We start from the raw sequence: 20,387 nt of genomic DNA, 5'->3' as shown, positions 1-20,387 counted from the left end.
TTCCTCCTCCTGTCTGTTTCACCCATATGCCCGGTCACAAGTGGCAACGACCAACGCTCCGCTGCGTATTTTAATATAAACAGGAATCGAAACGATCTCTCTTAACAGAGAATTTTATACAACTAAACAACGCGTCCTCTTTTCTTATTACACATTGTACCTCTCGATAACTAAAAACGAGCGAAAATAATGCAGCCAAATAACCTTTCTTCCCGAATTTTTCTCTTATTCCTCGCTCTCCATCCTTGTAATAACCGAAAACGTGTTTCTTCGTGATGGTATAAATAACGAGAAAAAGGGAAGTTCGATCTGATTTTACGAAAAAAAAAGTTCAGAGAGAAACGAAAAGTCTTGGCGAATTTTTCTCATAATTTCCACTACCGTCGAAATAAACAAAAAAATATCGATCCTTAACCGGAAACGTGATATAATATAAATAAGGATAAAAAATTGATGGAAAGAAAAAAAAGAAGTTCAGAGAGAAACGAAAAGTCTTGGCGAATTTTTCTCATAATTTCCACTACCGTCGAAATAAACAAAAAAATATCGATCCTTAACCGAAAACGTGATATAATATAAGTAAGGATAAAAAATTGATGGAAAGAAAAAAAAGAAGTTCAGAGAGAAACGAAAAGTCTTGGCGAATTTTTCTCATAATTTTTCTCATAATTTCCACTACCGTCGAAATAAACAAAAAAATATCGATCCTTAACCGGAAACGTGATATAATATAAGTAAGGATAAAAAATTGATGGAAAGAAAAAAAAGAAGTTCAGAGAGAAACGAAAACTCTTTTTCTAATTTCTCCAATCACCGAAATAAATAGAAAATATATCGATCCTTGTAATAACGACAAAGTTAACGAAAGATAACTTTCTAGGGAATTTCTACGAAAAAAAAAAAAAAAGAAAGAAAACTTCTTGGACTCTTGAAAAAATTCGCCCGTTTCTCGAACCAAACTTCTCCTCCCGGAGAGGAGAGGTGATGATATCTCGTGCATCTCGGGCAGGGAATACCGAGGAATCCGATTTATCCTCCGGTTCCCGCGAAGGATCACCCCGAACAGAGTTTCTCCTCCGTCTAAGAATACGTTTCACCGAGGTATGCGGAGGTAGGGAAGCGGATCGGAACGGAGAGAGAGCAATATCCACCCCGCGAGATAGGAGTGGACCGTCCAACGTGTTCCCCTGTTATTAGGGACAATTTCCAATTGGCCGCGGGCTCCCATCGCGGCCCCAACCTGTGGAGAACCAACATTCTCCCTCCCTCCCTCTCCCTTTCTCTCTCTAACGTTACGCGCCACCCGAGGGGGTAAGTACGTGGAGGAAGTCTCGCGTGGTTTTGTTCCGCTTTTGGGGGAGAAAAATGCCAACAAAATATACCGACCCGGTATAAATTCGAACGTCTCTTTAAACTCGCAACGCTCGTCCTTCCTCGGAGATTTTTCGAGGAGAGGGAAAGGGGAGGAGGGAGGAAGGTGGAGGTTTTTTTTCCTTCTTCCAAGGGAAATACTTTCGAGACGCCGGGTAGGTACAGGTAAATGTATCCTCCTCTCTCTCTCTCTCTCTCTCCCTTTCCAGGTGCATCGCGAGCATATTGTATGATAAGCAGCGATGCATTTTTGCCACGAGACCCCGCCTGGGGGCGATTCGAGGCACTTCGAAGCCGTGAGAGGGTGGAAAGGAACGTGGGGGGGAAAAAAGGAAGAGGAGCGATCATGATGGGGGCTTGGAATCGCGTGTGCGTGCGTGCATGTATGGGGCGCACATTACATTACCACGGGCCCGTGAGAAGGCAGATTGGGACGTATAATCATCGTGATTATCTTGTATTAGGTATTGACCACGGATTTGCATAATGGTTGCCCTACCTATGGGCACAGCCTCCCCCGGTGGAGCACCGACTACCCCCGTCGTACCGCTTCTTCCGCCCCCCACCGAATTTTCGAGATTCCAAAAATTCTTTTTATCGTATCTCTTTTATCTTATTCTATCTCCAAGAGGTGTGGACAGTTTCGTTTCGTTTCTCGAATTTAGAAATGGTTGTAATTCGAAGGTGTAAAGAAGGAGAGGCGTCGAAAGAGCGAAGCTGTGGTTAAATTTGAATTACGTTCGATCGCGATCGGTGTTTTGGGAGCGTCAAACCATAGCCTTCCCAACGGATGGATCGAGTTTCGCGGGGAAGTAGGGAGGGTTGCCGACATCTCGAGGAAGCTTTCCTTGGAAATCCTTCGTAATATCGAAGATTTATTCGAGAAATTGGTAATTAACGATCGAGCGTAAGAAGACTCTCGATGATTGACACTCCTTGGATGCGCCATTTTTGTGAAAATGGAATACAATTTTATAAGAGAATAATCGTACCTTTTCCAACGATCGTCACTCCATTTCATACTCGTCGATAATATCGTTAGTTCGCTTATTTCGCGAAATCACGCGTATAAGGAGCGGATGATGAACGATTATTAAGGTCTCGCTTCTGTGCTTAACCGTCCACGATGATATATCTCGAATATATTGCGGAGCGAACTTTCAATCTATCCTACACTTGTTAAAAGGTCTGGAAATATTGCGTTTAAATAACTTCATCGAATCTCCAGACATCTGAAAAAGAATCTATGTTATTAAACGCTTATCAAAAGATTTAGAAAATTATTACCTTCGAATAAACGCTTGCCAGAAAATTCATTTCCTTTAAAAACTTCAACCTCACTTCCAGACAAATCATATCCAAAGAAGAACCCATGCTATTAAACGCTCGTTAAAAGGTGTGGAGATGTAACGTTTGAATGAACGCTTGGCAGAAAATTCATTTCCTTTAAAAACTTCAATTTCACTTCCAGACAAATCATATCCAAAGAAGAACCTACGCTCATTAAAAGTAGAGATGTAACGTTTGAATGAACGCTTGGCAGAAAATTGATTCGGAAATTTCAACTTTATCGAAATCCAAAGGAAAGGGAGGGAAAATTCGTACAAAGTTCGATCGGAGACACGTTGCGAGGAGGGTGAAACCAGGTGAGACGGTTTTCTGCGACGACTGAACCATGAACGGAGAGATAACGATCCCCTCTCGATCTCGATCGCGAAACGCATCCCAGGCTCGTAAACGCACGCACGCACGCACGCACGCACGCACGCACGCAAGACGCGACGCGGAACGCGGCCAACGATCAGAGGAGGAGGGGGGAGGCGAGGGTTCCGTGAAATGGAACGAGACGGAAGCGAAGATTTTAATCTATCCCAACGTCGAACGAGGTTATGGCATATGGGGGACCTTAAGCTCGTGGGACCATCGAGAGAGAGGAGTCATTCGGCCCGGACGACTAATTACCGGACTTCCGTGAACCCAATTCCTCGGATGGAATCCTAATTTTTCCTAGCTTCCTAGGAAATTGATCTAACTTCTCCAATGATTCTAACGCTGCCCCCCTTCATTGCACGTCGTAACAGAAACTGGAGCGAATAAAGAGCTGCTGACCGTTTAACCACTCCCATGCTTGTTCTTCCCCCGACTCAGCCGATAAATGGAGCCGAACACGCTCGAGTTTCGTAGAAACACGAATAAAGGATCGTTTTTCGCTTCTTCCCCTGGAAAAACAACCCTCTCTCCGCGAGAGATCCGCGTAGGCGTAGTTTGGCGCAGGGGACGATAGTAGGCGTAGTCGAGAGAGAGAGAGTTGCATGCAGCTCGAGAGAAGAGGAAACAGAGGAGAGAGAGGAAGAGAGAGAGAGACTAGAAGAGACGGGAAGAGGGAGGAATTATCGGGGTCTCTGCTTTGCCTACGGGCCCACAGGTCCCTCCGCGGAGTAGCTAATGCAAGCGACCATTACTCGGATGGTGAACCAATGGAGAGGATCCCCACGCCCCTTCGAACATACTCCGCGCAGACGGCATGCAAATACGCGCGTGCACAGGACCAAGTGTATATATCTTTCCTCCTCCTTCTCCTCCTCCTCGATTCTCCGCCGAGCTCGTCCCTTCTCCCTTTCTTTCTTTCTTTCTTCCTTTCTTCCTCCTTTCTTTCCCCGCCTGCCATCGCGCTGCCACACAACGGCGGACACTTTTTCCGGGTTAATTGAACCCGAAGGCAGCGATTCCCCCTCGCGGGGGAAGAGAAGGAGAGGTATCGATTATGATAATTGAACCGAGCTGTCCGACCGATGCTCGTCCATCCCCCGTCTGTCACCGGCCGTCCAGCTAATGGATCGCTCGAGCGCATCGCCTCCTCGGCTCCTTCTAATGTCACCGTCCCTCTGTCGAGGAAGGAGAGAGAGAGGGAGGACGAAAATGATAAGCAATAAGGAGAGAAGGAGAGAAATCATCGTCCCCGATTCTCCATCCCTCCTCCTCTGTCGAGGGGAGAGAGAGAGGGGAGGACGAAAATGATAAGAAAGGGAGGAAGATGGAGCGTCGTGGAGTGGTCGAAGTGAGGCGATTTAAAAAAAGCGAGATCCTGCCCGTGGTGGTAAACAATGGGCAATGATAAATACGACGCATTCCCACAGGCTATTATAATCTTATTGCTCGAGTTGTTTTCTCGTGTGCAGGTGGCGAGGCCACGAAAATAGGAGGGGGAGGAGGGCACCAGTTAGAGAGGAGATGTATATAAACGAGTACGGAGAAAACGGTACGAGCGCCTCCTATGCTCCTCTCTCTCTCTCTCTGCTCGCTTCTCGAAGCCCCCCGAAGTCGACGAGGGGGCCACAGATGCCACGGCAGAGATACTGATTATAAACTCCATTCCATTTGTAACGAGGTCCATCTATTTTGGCGCCCAACGCTCGTTGCCTCGGCTCTAGGTAGCGCCAGATTTTAATACGATATCCTCCGCATTATCATTCGTTTCGGGCCTCCCCTCCTCCCTCTCCTGCTCCTCCTCGTGTCTTCGAGGAACCGATCTTCTCTCTCTCTCTCTCTCTCTCTGGTTCTGGATTCGAACAATTTGGAAATTTGGAAAAGTTGGCGTGTGAAAGGAACGCGAGACGGTCTCTCTCTTCGTTTCTGGGAAATTTCTGGGCGTATATCTTTCCTTTCCTTCTTCTCTCTTCCCTTCTTTCCTTCTTTTCGAGGGGGCTCGTGCACAAATCACGGAAAAGGGACCAAGGGTCGTGGGGACGGGGCTCGTTTTTTCCGTGACACGGGGGAGGAATGTCACCCCTGCATTGTTTTAAGACATTCCTAACGGGAGATCCCTCAGGTAGACGTGGTTTTTACGAGCGTGCCCGTTCGTTAGGGGGTCTTCCTTGCTTCGATCGAATTTTCCACCAACCGAGGGCCTTTCCTACGGTGTTGCTCCGCGTCGTCCGTCCGAAAGTGAGACAAAAGGGACTAAATCTTCCGTGACGTTTCTTCTTTTCTTCTCCCTCTAGGGAGAAGGAGAGAATGTAGCGCGCAGGTAACCTAGAACCTGCGGTTTTACACAGAGCCGATCCCGGATCAGCCAAGTTTCGTATATCAATTAACCAAATGTTCCCGGCTACCGAAAATTTCATCGAATGCGGAATTCTCCGGCCAACCGAAGAGGAAATATTATCGTTCCAAACCCGTCGATCCAAAGAACTCTCTCCAGATCCAGAGAAGAAATACCGAAAGAAGATGCTGAGAAGGAGGCGCCAATTGTTAATATTTCTCTCTTCCTTTTTCTTCCCCACTCCTCGAATTATTCGCGAAAACGTGTTTCCGTGTTCGAGGCGAGGCATGGGAACCGACGGCGGGGTCTGCGTTCAGGGAAGCAGGTGTTGATTCAGTAATCGGGCTCGAGTAATTAGCGGGTTGAGCGATGGGTGGATGGCAAGAAACGAGCCTCCTAGGCTCCTACCTCGTCTCCCCGCGGATCGGGGCACGCGTGCAGCGGGCCCCCTCGTTCCAGTCCATTTTTCCCAGCCCAGCTACGGGACAATTAGCGTCGTAAACCGTGTTAATCCTCCCCCGGGGCTTCCCTCCGAGAGGAATAATATCTCTCGAGTTATGAGGAATATAAGGAAGCGATAAGGGGGAGAGATCCGTGGCGAGGGACTCTCCTCCTCGACTCTTATTAACCTCGTTCGAGATTAGATGCTACCTGCGAGATAAACGAGGGTGTCAACAGTTCTCCACGCCGTGTCCCGTTCTCTGAGATTTTCTTTCAAAAATTGACTCTTCCTCAATTCTTATCTTCTTTGTTTCGATTTTCAATAATTCTTTATATATATTCATAATTTCTTCTCGATCCATTCTTTTGGAATTATTGAAAAGAAAATAGTAATAGGAAATGATCGGAGAAGGGAATATGGTAGTTGAATTTACTTGGGGATTGAGGATTTAAAAAATTATCTTCCTGAATTCTTGTTTTCGAGTTTCGATAATTCGCTACAAATTTTCATATTTCTTCTCGATCCATCCTTTTGGAACAATTGAGAATAGTAGTAATAAGAGATGATCGAAGAAGAGAATATGGTAATTGAATTTACTTGGGGAATTTAAAAAATTATCTTCCTGAATTCTTGTTTTCGAGTTTCGATAATTCGCTATAAATTTTCACTCATAATTTTTCTTTTCTTCTCACAGTGTCCATTTTGGAACAATTGAGAATAGTAGTAATAAGAGATGATCGAAGAAGAGAATATAATAGTTGAATTTACCTGTGGATTAAGAATTTAAAAAATTATCTTCCTGAATTCTTGTCTTCGAGTTTCGATAATTCGCTATAAATTTTCACTCATAATTTTTCTTTTTCTTCTCACAGTGTCCATTTTGGAACAATTGAGAATAGTAGTAATAAGAGATGATCGAAGAAGAGAATATAATAGTTGAATTTACTTGGGGAATTTAAAAAATTATCTTCCTGAATTCTTGTCTTCTCCTTTATTTCGATTCTCGATAATATATCATTCATAATTTCTTCTCGATCCGTCCTTTTGGAACAATTGAGAAGAATATCAGAATGGTAATATCAGATGATCGAAGAAACGACTTGAAGATTACGCGAAAAAATTCTTTCCTCGTATTCCTCGATTTTCGATCATTCTTTTTCTTCTCGATCCATCCTTTTACAATAATCGAATATTTTCGAGGTAAGGGGAGGCGATCGAGGAAGCGAGGTGGGCATGGTAATTGAATTTACTCGGGGATTAGCGCGAGGGACGCGTGGACGACGACGATCGATTCCTCGATTCGACGGGGGCCCGGCCGGTGGTAGCGGCACGTTATCGGGGATAATGTGTCCCGACTAATTTAGAGACGTCTCTCCGGCTCTCCTGCCCGGTAGATCCTGCTGTATACCTGCAGATGGCATTCTGACTGCCGTCCACTCTTTCTGTCCCGCCCCCCCTCCCCTCCCCCCAGCGATCGGGGGCCCCTCGCTAACGAGGTCCTGCCACGAAGCCGAAGGACACGGGACCCACGGCCTGTCAATTAAGGACACGGCTCTACCGGGCCACATTTCTGCCTCCTCTTCTTCTTCTTCTTCTTCTTCTTCTTCTTCTGGTTCTCTCTCTCTGTTTCTCCGTTCGTTCTTGTCAGGTTGATGTATGCAGCGACAGTAACGCGAGAGGGGAGAAGTACGAGGAGTACTTTCACATTTCCCGTGCTGGAACGTGTACTCGATCGGAAAAATGTTATTAATGGTAATATTAAATAAAGCGATGGATCGCGATAAAAATCGTGTCGAGTTGAAATTTTTGTAATTGTTGGGAGTGGGGGGGGGGCAAAGATTTTAATTAAGATCGAGACTTTTTTTCTTTCTATTTGTTATATATATATATATATATATATGTTAATGGAAAAGAACATTCTAATCGTATAGATATAAGAAGATTCTTTTATCCATCGTACAACAGGCTGTTGTAACGACAGTTCAATTTATCAATGTAATTTCTTGTATTAACGTTACATTCGATATATGATCAATAGGAAAATATTTCAATCTTGGACGATCATCGTGTTCGATGTAAATGAAAGTAAGTTTTACGATTTTGAATATTCGAATATTCAGCTCTCTTCCAAGCTTCTCTCTACGAAATGAAATTGGCGAATTGTTATTATTTTTTAGAAACTTGTACAAATATAATACGTGTATATATATATTTTAAACGTTTTTTAAAGTCGGATCAATAGTTTCGGAAATATTTCAGTCTCGAACGATCTATCGTGCCAAGTTCGTAATTTCGCAATAAATGAAATTGTATAGCTCTTCCACCGTCACGTAGTGCGAGCAAAAAGAGCGGTCCCAATGAGACCTGTTTCCAGTACATTACGTTTCTTCGGTGGAAGAGGGTTGCTCTTTGAAAACTGGTGGTATGCGCGTGTCGTGGCCACCAGTTTTTTCAAACGGGATCGAGATGTATAGGTGTATAAAAGAGACGGGCGATCTGTTAGATCGATCGGGTCCGATCGAGCGGGGATAAAGGAATGCTTGGAGAACGCGTACGCGCTTCCTCAGCGTCTTCTGACGCACAATCGGGTTCCGTTAACGCGGCGGGGGGTCCGGCAGCTGTGTCTGTGGGAAGCGTTAAAAAGCCACGTACACCCACACCGCCGCGTTGAAGGAAGAGGCTCACTCGATTATCGCTCCTTACCCATCTCTCATTATCATTCCCGACACTCTCTTTCTGCTCCCTCTTGCGGAATCGCTACTCCAAGGCCATCACCGCCATCGTTTTCTTTTCACCAGATTTTCACCCACCTCTCGTGTTTATATATATATATATCTTGGCCGATTCCTCTCCGCGTTCTTCTCTCGTAATCTCTTTATCTTCAGGTTTTTCGAAATTTATGTATTCGTGATTATATTCCTTCTTCTTTCATCGTTTTTGCAAATTTTTCAAATAATCTTTTCTAAATATCCCTCTTTTCTTTCATCATCTTTGCAAATTTTTTAAATATTCTTTTCTAAATATCTTATTCCCTCTTTTCTTTCCATTATCTTTGTAAATTTTTTAAATATTCTTTTCTAAATATCTTACTCCCTCTTTTCTTTCCATTTTTGCAAATTTTTCAAATATTCTTTTTTAAATATCTTTCTCTCTTTTTTCTTTGCAAATTTTTTAAATATTCTTTTCTAAATATCTTCCTCCCTCTTTTTTCCATTTCTTTCTATCTTTGCAAATTTTTCAAATATTCTTTTCTAAATATCTTCCTCCTTCTTTTTTTTGCAAATTTTTTAAATATTCTTTTCTAAATATCCTCTTTTCTTTCTATCTTTGCAAATTTTTCAAATATTCTTTTCTAAATATCTTCCTCCTTCTTTTTTTTCCACTTCTTTCCATCTTTGCAAATTTCAAATATTCTTTTCTAAATATCTTACTCCCTCTTTTCTTTCCATTTTTGCAAATTTTTCAAATATTCTTTTTTAAATATCTTTCTCTCTTTTTTCTTTGCAAATTTTTTAAATATTCTTTTCTAAATATCCCTCTTTTCTTTCATCATCTTTGCAAATTTTTTAAATATTTTTTCTAAATACCTTCCTCCCGCTTCCGTTTCTCCCCACTTCTTTCCATCTTTGCAAATTTCAAATATTCTTTTCTAAATATCTGCCTTCCTTCCTTCTTTTCCCTTTTCGGCTTCCTTTCGACTTGGAAGGAGGTGGATACGTCGATAACCGGCGAAACAATACCGTTTGTTTGGCCCCTCTCCATTGAATCGCGTGCGGTCAATTATATTATGTTAAGTAGAGCATATGCGTGGCCCGTGACGTATCGCCGGGAACGATCTGCCGCTCTAATAACGCATTGTCCCCCTCGCGTGGCATATTAGCTTTATGCTAATATCGAAGATGCACCGATCCAATCTGCCCCCTACCTACGCGCTGCAACCCGCGTGGGTTGCACAGCCGAAAAACGCTCTCCCGGCCGGAAGGAAGGAAGGAAGGAAATCTCAACATTTCGACGATTTTCAAAGATCGCAGAAAACGCTCGAATCGATCCAAGAATCTTTCCAAACTACTCGTTATCGATTTCGATTTCATTACGAACTTAGGAAAAATCCCAAGGAACAAAATAATCCGAAGCCAATTGGGATTCGAGGAAAGGAAAAAGTTCCTCCAACTTCTTTCGATCATCGACTCGAAATCACCTGTCTTTTTTACTAGGTGAATATATATCCGTTGTACCAGTGAAATTTGCATCTCTCTCTCTCTCCTTCTCTCGTCACGATAATCGAAGGAGCAGAAAAGGAATTAATTCGTGTGCGTGTGCTATGATAATGGAGCTCGGTGGAAATGAAACGGCACGCAACGGGGAGGCTTTTAAACGCATCAAATCGGTTGCTAAGCGAGGCCGAGACGCGCGACCAGGTGAGAGATGACCTGCCTTCCCTCCACCCTAAAGAGGCGTGCCTCGTTAATTATTATGTCGCCCATTAAACCGATAATATTTCATCCAAGACGGAACGAAGTTGCAACCTGGAATTCTTTTTTTTAGAATAAAAGGAAGAAGGAGAGAAGGGAGGAGACGATCGCAGAATTCGATAGCCGTGGAGAAGAGATAGATCCATGGATTCCGTGGTTCGACTGCTCTAATCTTAACGACTCGTGTCCGACTCTGATTAGACCTTGTTTACAATCCTCGTGTGCCACGAGGGGATCGATGCCCGGTTCAGATTACTTTTTTCCCCCTTTCCTTGAAATTGAACATTCGTCGTCGTTGACGATTCTCCGGTTATTACACACTGTGCGACGTACATCTGAAAAAAAGGAAAAATAAGAAGATCTCACAGATGTCGGATAGACGCAGGATGTTTATGCAAATTCGAATTTCGATTCGATACGATCGGATATACATGGCGTGCATAAACGAGGATCCGATTCTTCGTTTCTTCTTTTTAAATATCGTAATAAATAGTTGGAACGATTCGATTTGATTTCTCCGTTAAAGTTTTCTACGTTAAACTTTTCTATACGTATTCTGTGAATACGTTTTGTGGAAAATAAAGTACATACGTACTTTTATTTAATTTCAAATCAAATTGCGAATTTGAAAAATTATCCAGAAATTAAAATTCAACTGTTAAATATCCAGTGTACAATAAAATGTACCCGTTTATGCAATATCTGTCTCTCGACACTGAAAAGTCGTTACAAATGATTCCGTCCATTTTTTTTATCAAAGCCCAAAATCCTCCAATTTTCGTTGAAAAAAATTGGATTGGATGGATCGAAGATCGATGGCGCGTAGAAATAAAAAAAAAGGAGGGAAAGATAAGATCGAGAGCCACGAAACAAGTTTCTCGCAGCTGATGAAACCGGGAATCGCTTTACAATTAAAAACCGATGGGTAGGGGAGGGGAGAAGGGATCTCTTTCCACGATTTCCACAGCGAGGAGCAGCGTCACCGATCCGGGAAACGATAACGGCGATGACTAACGCGCTTAAAATTCACTTTCATGCGTAACAGACCTAACGAGGATGTCGCTCGATCCTTCCAGTTAACCCCTTTAACCCTTTGCATCTCGCATTTTCTCATCTTGATTTTTGAATGATTAATTAAATTGCGACAACTTTTTTTCGAAATCCTCTCTTAACTCGCTTTACAACGAGAACTGTAAATAGGAAGAGTTCTCGACTCACGTTCACTCAGAAAGATAAGATATATATATATATATATATACATACAAAAGTTGCATCTTGATTTTGCCTTCGTATCAAGAAGCGGAAATGAAATTTAATAATGATATTAATCAGTGGAATTGAAATATTTACACGGTTACCAATTACCGTGATAAAAATAAAAATACACGATGTGATTCGACAGACCTACTTTTGAATTTCGATTAATAATTTCCAGTTAACTATAGAACAGATTTTGATGATTCTTTTTTATTTAATTCGTCGTATATTTTTCCGTCGTTAAAAAGAACAGACAGATCTATCTTCGTTACGTAATATATAATTGTACGAAACTGAAAAAAGCACGTAGGTGCAAAACAACTCGCGTATATCAGAAACGAAGCATCAGAAATATTCATTTGGAAATACACGTGTTCCACTAGGAACCATCAACCATAACGTGTTTCGCGTCCTCCCTTCCCCCGCCAATGTCCCCGCAATGTCAACTTCGGTCAATGTTGATGCACCGACCGGAAACGATTTTAATATCAACCTGAAAATTATGAACGTTAATGCATCGGAAAAGAAGTCTAATTCGTACTTCTCTCTCTTCTGCCCGTAGTACGCTTTTTTTCTCTCCCTAATTTTCTCTCTCTCTCTCTCTCTCTCTCTCTCTCCCTTCCAACCGGCAGATACGATCTGCGGACTGATTAATGGAAACGATGCGAATGCCGCGGGGTTCTGCGATTATACACCCGTTGTGTGCACGTACGTGTAAGTACATACACACGTATCAACATGCGAGGCGCACACATCTCCGTACACACAACGGAGAGTGGCCTTTTTACAAACAACTTTACATGCAACTTTGAGCCCGCGGTAGCCATTAAGCCAGGCACGCGATTCGCCAGATAGACCCGAGAGCGACTAATTCCGGGTGTAAGTGGGTGTCAGACAGAGGAGGAGGGAAAGAGACCGAGCATAGAATTTGGAATCTTGCCTAAAATTTCTTCCAAGTTACATCTACGATCTAAAAGGTTTACGAATATTAGTTAATTTTGTTTAACCAACATCGAATCCCCCCCCCCCCCGTAATAACACACGATGTTTCCAAATTGGAGTTATATTAAAAACTATAACAGATATAGCTTAATTTTGGTATAATCAACCCGTAAGGAGGATGATATTCTATATAGAGATTATCGAATAAATTAATATCCAACAGCAAATGTTCCCATCAAGTGTTATAACTATAACGTAGCTTATAAACGAAGCTTTATATTATTCACACATTTCTATTTGTTTTTAATTGATCGAGAACTTGAAATAATATATTATAAGTTTAAGCTCGATTCCTAATTCCCTATCCCCGCTTGGGAACTTAAATTCTATTACTTATTCATTCGCATATTAACCCAATATGCTTTTAACTAATAATGAAAACTAACAAACAAAACACCACGCACACAACTTATTCTCTCCGACCATTAATCTATTAATCTAAAGAATTTACAACACTTTATAAAAAGTGTAGAGAAACAAACCTTTTTTCCCTTAAAAACACGGTGGTCACCCATCCAACTATCAACCGCGGCGAACGTCACTTGACTTCGACGATCGAACGGTAACCAACACATCCTCGTATCCAAAGGGCATTGGCACATCGTGGTATGCGAATACCTATAGAAAAGGTATCGTTCGAACAGGATCGCAGGTTCCTCGAATCGTTTCCTCCGATATCATCCCCTATTGGCGGTTAAAGGAGGCATCTAGCGGCCAGTTTCCACGGTTCGGGATCGGGGGATCAGGAGGCTCGTGGCTCGCGCGAGTCCACCACGTTATATTTTATCATCGCACGGGCGGCGGAGACGGAAGAGGAGGAGGAGGAGGTTCGAAGTCGAAGGAAAAGAGAGAAGCTTAAAAAAAGAAAAGGAAAAAAAAGAAGCGAGGAGCTCGTAACGAGCGAGAGGCTCTCCCGTGGAAGCGAGAAAGAGCGAGAAAGGGCGGCTGGCCGCGGTTTATTATTTCGTCTGTTGGAAAGCAGGCTTGTTAGCGAGGCCGGGGGGCCAATCGGAGGCGTGCTTCCATGGACGCCCAGGTCGGTGGCCGACCAATCCTGCTCCATCGTGGCGAGAACATGCTACATCGCGTGTCGACGAGCACCTCCTCCCGGCATCGCGCGTCGCCCCTGTGTTTCCCTTCGTGGAAACCTTTTACGCAACCTTCCCCACGATTCCTCTCTCCCTCCTTCTCTCTCTCTCTGAAGCGTCTCCGTGTGCGTTTGTCCGTCTGTCCGTCTACCCTTTATATATGTGTCTGTGGCTCGCGGCCCTTTGTTTTGCTCGCCAAGCCTCCTACTTCTTCTCGCCCGCTCCACTCCTCCCCTTCCCCCTCCCTCTCCCTCTCTCTCTCTCCTCGTTTTTCCCTTTACAGAACTTCTCTGGCTTCTATGGAGCGAGAAGCTCGGACAGCCGCACACTTGTTCGCACTTATCGGCGGACACCGGTGAGGGACACGGACCGGCGGGGTCTAACGAGCACGCACCCTCCTCCCCCGACCCCATTATCGGGAGTTTTTGATTTAAACCCAGGGCAATGGGGGACGGGGAACGGTCCCGTCTACTACCATCCCGTATGGAAGACTTTGACCCCGGCCGCGGATTATGGACACACGGAGGGCTAACGAGGAACGCGCGGGATCCACTTGTCTGATCGGCCACGGGATGAATCCACTCCACTCCGCTCCACTCGCTTTTCGCGCGCCCAGCGCGATTTCTACTTTTTTCTTCTTCTTCTTCTCGTTGTCCAGCCTTTGTTATTTAAAACAAGGTGTTGTTGGATTTTGGATTTCGATTAGTTTCTTTATTTCTTTTTTTGTTTTCGTTTTTAATCTTGGCTAATAATTCTTGTTTAAAGAAAGAAAAAAGGAAGGCAGGTGTCGTTAATTGGATTCTTTTTTACTTTTTAATCTTGGCCTAACGTTTGGTTATTTCGACGATTCGAAGATTTGTTTATTTTGTAGTTTGCAAATATCGTGTAACTCTTGTCTAGCTGTTGACGAGCAGAGAAATTTTTATCATGGGGAATCATGTGTACGATGTGTGGAAAAATTGTAGCAAAAGTAAAATTTTTATCGATGAAATCTTTGTCGTGAAAGATAACTCGAAGTGAAGTAACTCGAGCGATGAATTTCGTATCTAGCTGTAAATAACAATTCGTTATTTTTATTCAAAAATCACCGAAGCGAGAGAGCCGCCAAAGTGAAACTCTATCTACAAGGTTGTCGGTCGTCGCAACGATTCCAACGTTGAGGCGCAATATGTAACATGTAGCGGGACGTCGCTTTTGAGAATTACGAAAACTCTGCAACTTCCTCGGGTATTTGTTCGATAATAAAAAAAAAAATAATAATAATAAATAAATACTGACGTAATTAAGACCTCCAAGACCGATCGATAACGATCTACCAGTTGCATTACGAGCCGATCGTGGTGTTGCGTAAACGTCTTCCTGATACACCTTAGATCCGTGCAGAAGAGAAATTAATTTATTGCCTCGATAAGGAGGAGGAAAAAAAAAAAAAAAAAAGAAAAGAAAAACAAACTGAAGGATGATTGCGGCGAACAATGATGGAGAAGCGAGCGTATCACAAGTAGATTCGAATCGTTTAATAACAAATATATTTTTCCAAGTAGAATAGAAGATTCGTATCTAAATACACGGTTGATTCGTGCAAAATGGTAGCAATTCGAGGTAAAATTAAAAGTAGATACGAAACTCCCGATGAATAATCTTATTAGAAATTTTCTCTTTATCTTTATTAATTTTCATAGTTAACTCGAAGTTGAAGTGTCGTAATTCTTCTTCTGGATTGTGTATATTAAAAAATAACTGTTTTATAAAAGTACTGACCTCTTTAGTTTCCTCGCACATTTTAGAATCTCGTGTTTTCAATATTGTCACGATATTATTATTCGATATTTATTGGACGAGTAGAAAAATTAAGAAAGAAGAGAGAAATATTTCGTTACGAATTACGACAAGTCTTGCGAAGCCTTTCGATTCATAAGCGCATATTGATCTCATAGGAAAAATGATTCTCAAGTGCATATTATTGAATCTGATGGTTAATCTGATGATCGAAAAGAGAATCGCAAATGCACATTGCAGAAAAAATTCTCACGTTTGAAAATTCTCGAAAATTATATTAATCTCATCGCTTACAATGGCGAACATTTGAAAATTATAAACGTATATTCAGCTCGATGACGTAATAAGTAATGGCGATGATGGAAAATATTCCCAAGGACGAGTTTGAAATTTCTGAAAATTATAACCTCACGTTAACTCGATTGTAATGATCGAAAAGGATCAAAATTTCGTATTGATCACGTCACTAGTGGATCTGGATATTCCAAAAATTGCAAGCACGTATATTAAATTTGATCCTGTCGATAAAAAAAAAGACGTTTGAAACTTTGTTTGAAAAATATGCATTCGTATATTTTTTATTTCGCATGATCGAGCTTGATGGCATCGTTAAAGATCGAAAAGAATCGAAGGAAATTTGAGAATTCTAAAAATCATAAATTCATCTCATAACTAGCAATGATGGACATTCGAATATTGTAAAAATTACAACTACATTGAACTTGACATTCTTAGTGACGATAATTCAAAAATTACAAGTCGAACTCGATCGAGAAGGATCGAAGGAGAATTCTAAAAATTATAAAATATTGACAACTAACGATGGACATTCGAATATTCTAAAAATTACAATTACGTTGCACTTGACATTCTTAGCGACGATAATTCAAAAATTCTGAAAATTACAAGTCGAACTCGATGCGATCGAAAAGGATCGAAGGAAATTTGAGAATTCTAAGAATTATAAAATATTGACAACTAACGATGGACATTCGAATATTCTAAAAATTACAATTACGTTGCACTTGACATTCTTAGCGACGATAATTCAAAAATTCTAAAAATTACAAGTCGAACTCGATGCGATCGAAAAGGATCGAAGGAAATTTGAGAATTCTAAAAATTATAAAATATTGACAACTAACGATGGACATTCGAATATTCTAAAAATTACAATTACGTTGCACTTGACATTCTTAGCGACGATAATTCAAAAATTCTGAAAATTACAAGTCGCGACCGAAAGAGTTTGACAATTGTCAAAGACCATAAATCCATATTCATCTCATAACTATTAATAACCATTAATAATATTCTAAAAACTACGATCTCTAAAAAAAGAAGGAAAAACTGATTGGAAAGACGGTTGGAAAAATATATACACAAATATATTTCGTAGTGGGAGAAATTTGAGAGGAAAAATCGGCGCGTCTCGCACGTAAACCCGTGGCCGGATCCGGGGGAGGATCCGGGGAAGGACGTTTGAAAATTCTGGATTTGCCGAGGGCCTAAGTAGCTGCTGCCCGTTCCCGTCCCCCGCTGAATATTTGAAATGTTAATCGGCGACGGGCCGCGTCGTGAATGCCTTCCGAGATCGAGGGAAACGATTCTTTGAAACGGCTGACACCTCGCGGTGATGTACGGGCGCACATTGAGTACTTGTTAATTCAGGGACGGCAGTTCCGTAGGATGCCAATGGTTAATGGCTGTACATTTTGAATAACGTCTTCACACCTCGATGGAGATACGTGCTTCATGAAAATGGACGGCCTGTCGGCGGATTTTATTCCGTTTTCTGAACGGCATCGTTCGTTCAGAACCACCTCCTCGCACGTTTTTCTCCACGTCGAAGTGGAAAAAGAGGGGTAAGGAGCTGAGCGAAGTTCGGATTCGACAACGAGACGGTGAAAATGTCTGTTGAATCGTCGTTTTGAGGGCAAGTTCTCGAATTATATTTTATATTTGCATCTCAAAATAGATCTTTTTTCTCTCTCCCTTTCCTTGTATTAATTTACATTATTCGCGAATAAAAAGATCAACTCTCGATTTTTCGGTTTTCATATTACGAATCATTTTAAATTCCTGGATCTTCCGTTATAACGGTTTGAAAGGAGGTGAAGAGGTTATTAGAAATCATTCTCCTCCCGTTTTTTCGTGAACGGAGATGGATCGAGATTCGAACGTTATCAGGTGATAAGCTGAAGGATTGTTCCGCGAGCAATGACATAATAAGGCGCGCGAGCAGCGGCATACTGATTTCATCCGAAATCATCCGACTTAACGAGCAACATCCGTGGAAATCCGTGCGCGGCTACGTGATTCGACTGTGGAATGGGCGAGCCGCGGCTTTTGATGTCCCACCAACGGAAGATTTCACGTAAAAATCGTGGATTCTTTATGTTTATTGCCTCTCCTGTTTCCCTCACTTCCTTGGAATTATGCTAATTTTCAATTCCGTAAAAGTTCTTTCTTACATCTTCAGGTTTTGGAAAGGGGATCGCCCTCCCTCGTTCGGAAATTCTATCCCGCTTCGCGAATGTATAGTTAGGGAGGGAAAACAAGATTCGTGGAACAACGAAAAGTTATCATATCTCTCTTCGCAGAAATTGCAATCTTTCAGGAAATTTAATTTTTGAAGTAAAATTTAAACTTCCAAAATTTCGCCGACGATATTCCAGACATTCGTCGACATCCACTTTTATCTTTTAAATTTAACTTTCGAAGATTAAATCGCCGGAAAATTCATTATTGAAACCAATAAATTCGAAAAATTCGTCAAGTCCCTTTTACATCTACCTTTCAAATTTAACTTTCGAAGTAAAAATTAAATTTCCAAAATTTATTAGAGACATTCAACATCCCCTTTATTTAACATCCCTTTTAAATTTAAATAATTAATTAACAATTTAATTAATTAACATTCGTCAATATCTATCTTTTAACTTTCGAAAATTAACTCGCCAGAAAATTCGTTATTGAAACCGATAAAGTGGATATTCGAAAAATTCGTCAACAATCCTCTTTATATCTACCTTTTAAATTTAACTTTCGAAATAAAATTTAAATTTCCAAAATTTATTAGAGACATTCAACATCCCCTTTACACTTATATTTTAAATTTAAATAATTAATTAACAATTTAATTAATTAACATTCGTCAATATCTATCTTTTAACTTTCGAAAATTAACTCGCCACAAAATTCGTTATTGAAACCGATAAAGTGGATATTCGAAAAATCCGTCAACACTCCCCTTTACATCTACCTTTTAAATTTAACTTTCGAAATAAAATTTAAATTTCCAAAATTTCATCGACCTTATACTCGTCGACCCTTTACACTCAACTTCTGAATTTAACTTTCGAGAATGAACGCGCCAAAAAATTAACTAAAAACCGAAAAAATCGACGAATATTCGAACACCCTCCTCCCCCTTTACACTTAACCCCTAAATTTCCAATTCGTTTCCTCGACGAGGAAGGAAGATGACGAAGATCGAATATGAAAAATATGGGAAGATCGTTTTATTGGCGCGACGGTCGAGGGGGAGGGGGAAGAACAAGCGTAAAAATCGTCGGTTTGAGAAGGTTTGTTTGCGCTGTGAGGAGGGGAAAAAAAGGGCACGAAGTCGCGTGACGACGCTGTGAGAACGCGCGAGACGGCGGGACATAAGCCGACGAATTAATGGGCCTATTTTTTTATTCAGTGGCACGCCGTCCCTTTATTTTATTTTATTTTACGGGTACGGCCGCAGGCATATGAACTCCCCCGGTGTAAAACGATCGAGGATCGCGATACCAGGCCCGGGGAACGTTCGTTAATGTCGCGCCATCTTTCCCCTCGTTTGCTCCTCTTCTTCTTCTTCTTCTTCTTCTTCTTCTTCTTCTTCTTCGTGCGCCAACTTGGTCGAACTTTCAAGACAGATCAAGAAAATCGAAACAAACGATAACTATTGATTCTTCTTTTTCTTCCTCTCTTTTGGTAAGCAAGTCTTTCAACAAGTTCGCGTGTGAGGGAAATTACAGGTGGTTTCGATCCAAAGTTATTATTTATTTGAAATTGAAATTATTTGACATTAAGGAATAGTGAGTTTCCTCCTTCTCGTTAAATTTCGTGTAATTTTTATTCTTATCCCTCGCGTGATGTATATATATATATAGTAATAATTAAAATAATTGTAAAATTCAAATTAAAAAATTCAAATTTCCTGGAGAGACGTTCTCAGGATATTTACAAAATTGATCGAAACGAGATTGATAAGAATCGTAAAATTTTTCTTATTACGGGACATTAAAGAGAAAAAGGGGGGGGGGGGAAGCTTGCAATGTTAGCAAAGTAGCAGGTAATTCCCAACGAAACATACGTACGGGGGTGCCATTAAACGGCACGAAGATGCGATTGCGCGGTAGCGTGCGGTTTCCGTCCGCGAATCGGCGATAATGTCGCGTATGAATTTCAATTAGCCCGCTGATCTTGCCGATAGTGCACGAAATCCGAGCCTTTTTCCTTTTTCGAACCTATCTGTTGAACCTCGCTCGAAATATCAACCACAACTCCGTCCGAGCATTTCCAATTTTTTTTCTTTCTTCCCATCTCGCCGGGCTTCAAAGAAATTTCAATTTTCGTGATTGAGAAAAAAGAACGTTCGATTCATAAAATTTCTTCAATCTCGTCTCTCTCGATTCGAGATTTTCACATTTGGACGAGCGCCCGAAAATGAAATTATCCGCGGGCGTAGAGAAAGCGGACGGATCTAATTTTGTGGAGGGATCGTTAGGAAGAGAAATTTTCGGTGGGAGGGAAGGGAGGAGGGCGTGCAATGGACGGCTCGTTCCATAAATCCGCGATGTAATTGGCCGGTGGCTTATTGAAATGTGAAGCGCGGCGTGGACGACACTCGAGGCGGGAGGGCCGCGTGCATGATTCCACGATGG

Source organism: Apis cerana, linkage group LG8 (genome assembly GCF_029169275.1).
Source record: "Apis cerana isolate GH-2021 linkage group LG8, AcerK_1.0, whole genome shotgun sequence".
Taxonomy (NCBI): Eukaryota; Metazoa; Arthropoda; class Insecta; order Hymenoptera; family Apidae; genus Apis; species Apis cerana.
Note: the sequence above shows the minus strand (reverse complement) of the source record.